This window comes from Lissotriton vulgaris, chromosome 2_1 (assembly GCF_964263255.1).
Source record: "Lissotriton vulgaris chromosome 2_1, aLisVul1.2, whole genome shotgun sequence".
In the NCBI taxonomy this organism is placed as follows: domain Eukaryota; kingdom Metazoa; phylum Chordata; class Amphibia; order Caudata; family Salamandridae; genus Lissotriton; species Lissotriton vulgaris.
The window spans coordinates 342799802-342809993 of NC_141687.1; positions in this window are offsets into that span (position 1 = coordinate 342799802).

Genomic DNA, 10192 nt, shown 5'->3' on the forward strand with positions numbered 1-10192 from the left:
AAACCGACCCCTGAACCGATGGAGATAGGTGGAGTCAGAGGACCGTTGTCATCTGTAGAAAAAGAAAGGCGTAGAACCAACAACCTTTGTCTATATTGTGGCCATGAGGGACATTATGCAAGGGACTGTCCCGTGAAGCCCTCTAAGGAACCTTCGCGTAAGGCGGTGGCTTGTGTGCACAGGGACGCCTTGCTTAAGGACTCTATGGTACAATGTACCCCGTATCAGATACCCGGCATAGTGAAGAGGGTCCCCAGACATTTTACTATCACCGTTTGTTTGGTTATATCAAACAACCATAGGGCTCCAGTGTCGGCTTTGTTAGACTCCGGTGCTACGGGGAACTTTATGGACATCAAGTTGGCTGAGAGAATTGGAGTTCCCTGGGTTTACAAGGAACAACCGGAACCGGTAAGGGCCATTGACGGTACTGAATTGTCATCTGGTACAATCACACAGCAGACCGAACCTCTATGTATGGTAGGTGACAATGGTCATTCGGAGGAAATAGGTTTTGATTTGATCGATGCCCCTTCTTTCGGTGTGGTTTTGGGAGTACCGTGGTTGCAGACACATAATCCCAAAATAGATTGGATAAGGAGAACAGTGACCCTTGACTCCGTTCATTGATTGCAGAATTGTTACAAGGTCGCAACTGATTGGATAACCCCCTTGACTTGTGCTGCGAGTTCCGGTGGGATGGGGGAAGAGTTGGGAGTCCCTGAATCCTATTCGGCCTTTAGTGATGTATTTGATAAAGGGAAAGCTAGAGAACTACCCCCGCACCGCTCTTTTGATTGCCGGATTGATCTGATGCCAGGGGCTACGCTACCTTGTAGTCATGTCTATGCTTTGTCAGGCCCTGAGGAACAACATTTGAAGGAGTATATCGAAGAGATGCTGGAGAAAGGGTTCATCCATCCCTCCTCCTCGCCAGTGTCATCGGCTATCTTCTTCATACCGAAAAAGGAAGGTGGACTTTGGGTGTGTGTGGACTATAGAGCGCTCAACAAGGGTACGATTAAGAACAAGTACCCTCTTCCCTTGATACCTGTGTTGCTTGATCAACTGAAGCATGCAACGGTTTTGACCAAGTTAGATCTCCGGGGTGCTTACCATCTCATCCGCGTCCGTGAAGGCGATGAATGGAAAACTGCCTTCCGGACCAAATTCGGCCTCTATGAGTATTGCGTTATGCCTTTTGGGCTATATAACGCTCCGGCTGCGTTTCAGTTTTTAATCAACGAGGTATTGAGGGAATATTTGGATTTGAGCGTCATAGTCTACATTGACGATATCCTTGTGTTTTAGACCACTGTTGAGGAACACGAAGTCCATGTGGGGCAGGTTTTGCAGCGTCTGAAAGAACATCAGTTGTACGTCCGACTCGAGAAGTGTAGCTTTCACACGCCTAAGGTGGAGTTTTTGGGATTTGTGATTTCCGAACAGGGGATCATGATGGATCCCAAGAAAACAGAAGCTATCACTTCTTGGCCGTCGCCAACTTGTGTGAGAGATATTCAAGTCCTACTTGGGTTCGCCAATTTCTATCGGCGGTTTATTTCGCATTTCTCTGAGATCATAGCCCCCATGACAGTGTTGTTACGGAAGGGGCTGCCTTTTGTTTGGTCCGATTAAGCTCAATCTTCTCTGGATCTATTAATTGAAAGGTTCACTACAGCACCCGTTTTGGTTCATCCTGACCCTACATTGCCTTTTTTTTGTGGAAGCGGATGCTTCTTTGCGCCGTGGGGGGGGTGTTGTCCCAGAGAGACGTGGAGAATGGATATATGCATCCGATTGCCTTTTTTTCCAAGACCTTGCTGCCCGCTGAAAGGAATTACACCGTGGCGGAGCGTGAATTGTTGGCCATCAAATTGTCATTTGAAGAGTGGCGCCATCATTTGTGGGGTGCTCGGCATCTGATAACTATCTTCACTGACCATAACAACTTGGAGTTCTTCCGGTCAGCACGCGCCTTAACCCCTCGACAGTTGAGGTGGATCTCATTTTTTAATGAGTACGATTTCATCATTACTTATAGGCCCGCGGTGCAGCAGTTAAAATCAGATGCATTGTCCCGTATCCATGTGAAACACACTAACCTGACAGTTGAGAAAGAGAGGTGTTCCTTCATAGCTCCTGAAAGAATAGTGGGCAGCATTTCCATTGAGGACTTTAACGAATTGGTTCGGGAAGAACTGGCCAAGATCGATCTTACACCTTGGTTGTCGCAGCCTTTGATTTCCTTAAGAACTGGGTTGCTGTATCATGAGGACAAACTGTTTATTCCCCCTGATCTTCGAGATATGGTATTGGAATGGTGTCATTCTTCATCTCTTGCTGGGCATCCTGGTTCCACCAAGACCATGGAGTTTTGTTTGCGGTGGTTCTGGTGGGAGTCAGTGGCTAGAGACGTACAGTCGTATGTAAAGGCCTGTCCTGTGTGTGCAGTGAATAAACCAACTCATGCTAAGCCCTCAGGATTGTTGCATCCTCTCCCTGTCCCCAAGGCTCCCTGGCAAACAATAAGTATGGATTTTGTGACGGACTTACCTCTGGAGTCTGGTTTTACAGCCATATTAGTTGTGGTTGATTCATTCACTAAGATGGCACATTTCATACCCTTGGCTAAGTTGCCTACTGCAGGGGAATTGGCCACGATCTTCTTGTCTACAGTGGTACGCCTGCATGGATTGCCTCTGGCCATCGTTTCAGATAGGGGGGCTCAATTTGTTTCTCATTTTTGGACTGAATTGTGTGCTGCCTTATGGATGAAACTATGTCTGTCCTCCGCATATCATCCTCAGTCGGATGGTCAGACGGAGCGCACCAATCAGACCATGGAGCAGTATTTGAGGTGTCTGGTAACGTCATTATCTTGTAATTGGGTTGTGGCTCTCCCGCTGGCTGAATTTGCCTATAACAACAGTGTGCATTCAACAGTGGGAATGACCCCTTTCTTTTGTTCCATGGGGTTTCACCCTCGAGCAATCCCCATTCAGCCTTCAGGCCAGGTACCGGCTGTGACTGCCTTAGGTCTCTCTTTGGTTCAGATCTGGAACACGGCTTTGGAACATCTAGAGAAGGCCAAGGTTGACATGAAGAGGCAGGCAGATAAACATAGGGCCCCTGCTCCTTCCTATCGGGTGGGGGATAAGGTGTGGCTTTCCACCAAGAATTTGAGATTAGGGGGGTCGCAAAAATTACAACCTAGATTTGTGGGTCCTTTTCCTGTTCTCAAGGTAGTTAATCCTGTAGCGATGAAGTTGGGGTTACCTGATGAGTATGGGATCCATCCTGTCATTCACACCTCCCTCTTGAAACCCTATGTCGTTACCACCCAGGTTTTGCCCCCTCCTCCCCCGGTGATGGTAGGAGAGGAAGAGGAGTTTGAGGTTAGTGCTATCTTGGATTCCAGGAGAAGGAATGGGAAACTCATGTATCTGATAGACTGGAAGGGATATCCCCCGGAGGATCGTACTTGGGAGGCAGCGAGTGGGGTCCATGCACCTAGATTAGTGAGGCTTTTTCATTTGCGCCACCCATCCAAGCCCCGTCCGGTTGGGAGGCCTTTGAGGGGAGGTGCTCCCCCACCCGACTGTTGGGATTTAGAACGGGTTGCGTCCAGTCCTCTCTCTGTGCACATGCTGTCGATTACACCCCTCCCTCTTGACCCATGTGATCGCATTTAAGGAAAAGAAACCGGGCAGTCAGTGCTTGGTTTAGTTACCGGTCACGTTGTCTTTTCTGGTGACCGAGCTACGTGGGATTATCGGCTGTGTTCGTGTTGGATTACTGGGAGATACATTGCGTGCTGAGCGAGGCTTCCCTCAGATAAGGATGCCTCCTGTTTCTGGATTGGTAATACGAACTTTGTTGGGTAAATTTACCTGATTTAGGCATTGGAGTTTGTACGCGGCTGCGTGCGGACATTTTTACACGCCAGTGCATTCATTTCCGGACTTTGGACCTCACTCAATATCCTTTTGTGTTATTCGGGTTCATTTTACGAACCAGCTGCTAGTTGGCGGGTTTTTTCCCTTTTGCTTTTGCTGGCCACTGAATTTTCGGGTTGTTGGGAAGCGGGACGTTTTGTTTGTTTACACATATCCAAGACGGAAGGGGTTTTTTATGTCGGAAGACTTTTTCCCCTAATGTGTATAAAGAATCCCGGAAGCTACTATAGAGTGGAGTTAACTCTAGAAGATTTCAATACTAAAGAAGAGGCACGACGTCTCCTGTCCAGCGATACTGACACCTTCAGCGGATAAGACGAGAGGGGTTGTTGTGGTTCCGAAACCCTGGATGTGCATAGAGAGAGTACAGGGGGGTGTGAATTCTCATTTGTATTCTTTCTGTTTATCTCTCCTCTGCAGGGTGTGTTTCTCTCTGTACCCCTAGAGAGCCATAAGAACTGGAGACGTACTGGGTCCTCTGAAGTCTTCCTCTTCCCCGGGACGGGTTCTTTTCTATCCTGCCCCCTCTCCTGGCGCAGGCTGTAGTGTGCAGTGTTATACATATTGAGCGCTGCAGTCTGTGTAGGGATAGAGGGCTGGGAATATCGTCGCTCCTGCAGCGTGGTTCCTAGTGGGAGACAATCTGACAGCATCAACCTGTCAAAAGATTTCGTCTGCCATCCGAATGAGAGAATAAAGTTATGACCCGTTGCTTCAAGCCGAACAGCAAATGAACTGCCTCTGACTCGCGCTGGACTGCTGGATACGCTGTAGATGACATCGCATCAATGCTGGCTCTAGCCCCTCACCCCACTGAGCAAAGTCAACTTATCACATATTTGTAAGCAGGGAGCTCCTTCGACATCTAAGAGACCTCTGACAAATCCGCTCAGGAGAGTGCCTGCACCAACGGGTGCTACTACGTGGGCTGCAAGCAGACTGACTTCTCCGAACTGAGCAGGACTCATGGGTGCCCACTGAAGTTGCCGTCTGCATTGCTGAACTCTTCTGTGCTGTGAAAGTGGGTAAGACGTCAACTGGGCCAGTTGGGCCCTAGGGGACTCGCTTCTATGTGCGCTGCAGCACTATAGACATTTTTGGCTATAGTCCTCAAAAGGCAAAGGGCGAACTCTTGAGTTAGGCCTAATAGTTTGCATTCCCTGATGCGGCCATCAGTGAATGTGGAATAACATGGAACACGTCACACAAAGGAGGATGGTACAGGGATTAATTCTGACAACAGCTACTCTCCCCTCCTGAGGCGGAAGCCGGGAGGTCTCCTATCTTTCCTTTTGCAATTAGCGTTTTTTATTCATGTAACTTCGTTTGTGCATGCTTGATATTAATAAGTGTGTAGAGACTCCCCTGCGGTCCTTGGCGCTTTGTGTCCCTTCTCCCCCCTCCCTTTGCCTCCGGACCAGCTCTCGGCTGAGTATAGACGCCGAGGGCAGGTTCTCCGGTTTCGGCGGCCATATTGGGTGTGGGCTGGGCTGGTGACGCGCTCTAGCAGCGCTTTAAAAGGGTTCTGTTGGCCGGAGCGAGTGATAATTCTGACAACAGCTACTCTCCCCTCCTGAGGCGGAAGCCGGGAGGTCTCCTATCTTTACTTTTGCAATTAGCATTTTTTATTCATGTAACTTCGTTTGTGCATGCTTGATTTTAATAAGTGTGTAGAGACTACCCTGCGCTCCTTGGCTTTGTGTCCCTTCTCCCCCCTCCCTTTGCCTCCGGACCGGCTCATGGCTGAGTATAGACGCCGAGGGCAGGTTCTCCGGTTTCGGCGGCCATATTGGGTGTGGGCTGGGCTGGTGACGCGCTCTAGCAGCGCTTTAAAAACGGACGGCGATGACTCTGCGCAGCGGACGCGTACAGCGGACGCGCCGGACCTGCGCCGGAGTCGTGCCAGAGTCATGCCCGTCTGCGCTCATCCGCGCTTGATCGGGCTCAGGGTCCAGGCACGCTGGTAGGCGATTGTCTTACTCTGCAAGTGACCTTCTGTTATTGGACTCAGGTGGGCAGATTTTAAATTCTACAACGTTGACCATTCTAAAGGAATTTAACATCTTACGTTTCCCTAGTTGTAAGGATACTTTCCAACCATCCCCTTTGAAGCTTGCCAGTCTAAATACTAGGTCACTTCAGAAACACCACCTGGAAATATTCACTCTTCTACAGGACGAGACCATCGACATATTGACCCTCACGGAAATGGTTAGGTGAAAGTTCCTCCCCCGACATCATAGCCGCCCTCCCAAGTGGATACAACATGATCTTGCACAATCGTCCGGACGATGTTCGAGGTGGAGGCGTAGCAATCATTTTTAAAAAACAGCTAACAGTGGTTAAAGTCCTAGCTGAATCAATAAATTCAGTAGACTTACTTGGAGTAAAAATCACCCTGAATAACTCCTGCTTTATCGTTCTCACTGTCTAATGTCCACCACAATGCACCTCAGTGTTTAATGAACTTTTCTCTCCTATCATATCGGATATATGTACACGATACAAGAAAATCCTGGTGACAGGAGATTTTAATGTCCACTGGGACAGGGCAGACAAAGATCTGCCAACACGCCAGTTACAGACCTCCATGACCGCGTTAGGCCTTGAACAACTAGTGGAAGCTCCAACTCACATAAAGGGCCACACTCTTGATTTAATCTGGACCTCTATTCCAGAGGTGACCCTCACGAGCATAGCACCCTGTATCTGGTCTGACCACCATCTACTCCTGTGTGATGTTCCCCAGGATACTCCTCCGGTCAAACCCCCTTTAAAAACTAAAAAAGTGCGTCAGTGGAAAAAAATTGACTCGGAAACCCTAACCGATGCTCTTCCCAAATATTTACAACAGTCAACCAGCCCGCACGACAATCTAGATCTAGACCAAGACTACAACACCATAGTGGCGAGTCTTAGACAGGCTTTCAATCAGATAGCCCGGAAAAGATACAGAAAATAAAGGGCGCAGAAAAAGGGGCCCCTTGGTTTACCCCGACTTTGAGGGATCATAAAAGAAAGCTTCGCCATCTTGAGAGATGCTGGAGGAAGACTAAAGAAGGTACTGATCGCGAACATTATAAAACATCTCTGAAGGTATACAAAAAACTTATTGTATCAGCTAAAGGGGATTACTATGAAACTCGCATAAACAATGCAGTTAATGTTCAGAAAGAAACTTTCAAAATTTTAAAAGAACTAAGTAAGAAGGATGAAAGGGTAGATATAGCGATAGACTTTAACACCTTTCAAGGTTACTTCCTTGAGAAAGTGGCAACCATTCTGTCAGACATTAAGAAGGATACTTCTAATATGTCTACTACTTTGCAGGCCCCCCAAACTCCCCCGAATTTTACCATTACCAGATTTCCAAGTATAGATTCTACAACTCTTAGACAGTTCATCAACTCAACCAAGTCAGGCTCCCCCGCAGACCCTTGTCCCCCCGGAATTTTTCGGTTGGCGCTCCCTGTTCTGGAGGACCATATCATAGGCCTCTTAAACAACTCACTAGATACAGGCCTATTACCAGCTAGTTTTAAAGAGGCAAGCGTCAAACCTTTGATAAAAAAAAACAGGGGCTGATCCGGCCTGTTTGAAAAACTACAGGCCAATATCCCAGCTGCCTTTTTTGACCAAGATCCTGGAACAGCATGTGTTAAAATCACTGTCATCTTTCCTGGAGTCACATCACCTACTCCAGGAGCGTCAAGCGGGGTTTCGTGCCCATCATAGCAGCGAGTTAGTAATGCTCTCGGTGCTGGATGAGCTTAGATGCATGGCTGACAGTAAAAAACCAAGCGCCCTGATACTTTTAGATCTTTCAGCGGCGTTTGATACTGTCAGCCATGCCTTGCTCCTGGACAGGCTGGCCGCGTTCGGGATAAAAGATCAGGCTTTCCAATGGTTAAAATCCTTTTTGTCAGGGAGGACTCAGAGGATCCAACTAGCGGATTGTGTCTCTGAGGCGGGTGCTCTGGAGTGTGGAGTCCCGCAAGGGTCCGCACTCTCACCACTTTTGTTCAATCTCTACCTGCAGCCACTGATAGACAGACTCCCTGGCAAACATGGGCTGTAAAATTTTGAACTATGCCGATGACACTCAGCTGTTGCTGAGTATCGATAATACAATATCGGCTCAGTCCCAGGCCCAGAATATACTAAGGTTCACGGTGAGCTGGATGACGACATATTTGCTAAAAATTAATCCCGATAAAACGGAGGTCCTGGTAGTTTCAACTGCTGCCTCACCTTGGATTGACTTGTTTTGGCCCCAAGAGCTTGGACCTACCCCAAAACCATGCCCTAACGGAAAGAGCCTTGGTATTAAGATCGACCAGGAGCTCTCAATGACCAGCCAAGTATCCTCCGTCGTCGGAACTTGTACCAACTTGATTAGGCAGTTGCGCAAGCTAGTCCCCCTGCTTTCCCTAAACATGCTCCGAACCATCGTCTCGGCAACAATAGTCTCTAGGATCGACTATGGGAATGCACTGTATCTAGGTCTGCCAAAAAATCTGATTATCCGCCTGCAGGTCATTCTGAATGATGCAGCACGGTTAATTTTTAGACTACCCAGACAGACCCACGCTTCCCCATTACTGCACAGGCTACATTGGCTCCCTATAAAGCAAAGGGTGGAATTTAAAAGCCTGTGCATTGCCCATAAGGCAATCTATGGGCATGCGCCTGCCTCGGATGCTTGATTCCGGTCTGGGAAAGATATGGCTGTTGTAGTTCGGACTGGACTGTTCCCATGGGGCACAGGGTCAGAGCTGATTTGCATAAAGCCATTATCTGACCCAGGGTGGTGTGGAGTGCAAAAAACGATAGATTTAGGCCCAGATCCTTGTACTGGGGTGAATGTAAGACATTGATCTACATTCTGTCCATCAAATTGTTTTTTGTAATTTTCTCCCTGAGTGTACTGGGGTAGCTCAGACGTGGGTCCCAGAGCCTCCACACCACTGGAGTCAAGCTAGCCCGGCTGATGAGAGGTGTTACCTCGAAACCGGTCCGGTCCTCGGATGCTTGATTCCGGTCTGGGAAAGATATGGCTGTTGTAGTTCGGACTGGACTGTTCCCATGGGGCACAGGGTCAGAGCTGATTTGCATAAAGCCATTATCTGACCCAGGGTGGTGTGGAGTGCAAAAAACGATGGATTTAGGCCCAGATCCTTGTACTGGGGTGAATGTAAGACATTGATCTACATTCTGTCCATCAAATAGTTTTTTGTAATTTTCTCCCTGAGTGTACTGGGGTAGCTCAGACGTGGGTCCCAGAGCCTCCACACCACTGGAGTCAAGCTAGCCGGGCTGATGAGAGGTGTTACCTCGAAACCGGTCCGGTCCTCGGATGCTTGATTCCGGTTTGGGAAAGATATGGCTGTTGTAGTTCGGACTGGACTATTCCCATGGGGCACAGGGTCAGAGCTGATTTGCATATAGCCATTATCTGACCCAGGGTGGTGTGGAGTGCAAAAAACGATGGATTTAGGCCCAGATCCTTGTACTGGGGTGAATGTAAGACATTGATCTACATTCTGTCCATCAAATTGTTTTTTGTAATGTTCTCCCTGAGTGTACTGGGGTAGGTCAGACGTGGGTCCCAGAGCCTCCACACCACTGGAGTCAAGCTAGCCGGGCTGATGAGAGGTGTTACCTCGAAACCGGTCCGGTCCTCGGATGCTTGATTCCGGTCTGGGAAAGATATGGCTGTTGTAGTTCGGACTGGACTGTTCCCATTGGGCACAGGGTCAGAGCTGATTTGCATAAAGCCATTATCTGACCCAGGGTGGTGTGGAGTGCAAAAAACGATAGATTTAGGCCCAGATCCTTGTACTGGGGTGAATGTAAGACATTGATCTACATTCTGTCCATCAAATTGTTTTTTGTAATTTTCTCCCTGAGTGTACTGGGGTAGCTCAGACGTGGGTCCCAGAGCCTCCACACCACTGGAGTCAAGCTAGCCCGGCTGATGAGAGGTGTTACCTCGAAACCGGTCCGGTCCTCGGATGCTTGATTCCGGTCTGGGAAAGATATGGCTGTTGTAGTTCGGACTGGACTGTTCCCATGGGGCACAGGGTCAGAGCTGATTTGCATAAAGCCATTATCTGACCCAGGGTGGTGTGGAGTGCAAAAAACGATGGATTTAGGCCCAGATCCTTGTACTGGGGTGAATGTAAGACATTGATCTACATTCTGTCCATCAAATTGTTTTTTGTAATTTTCTC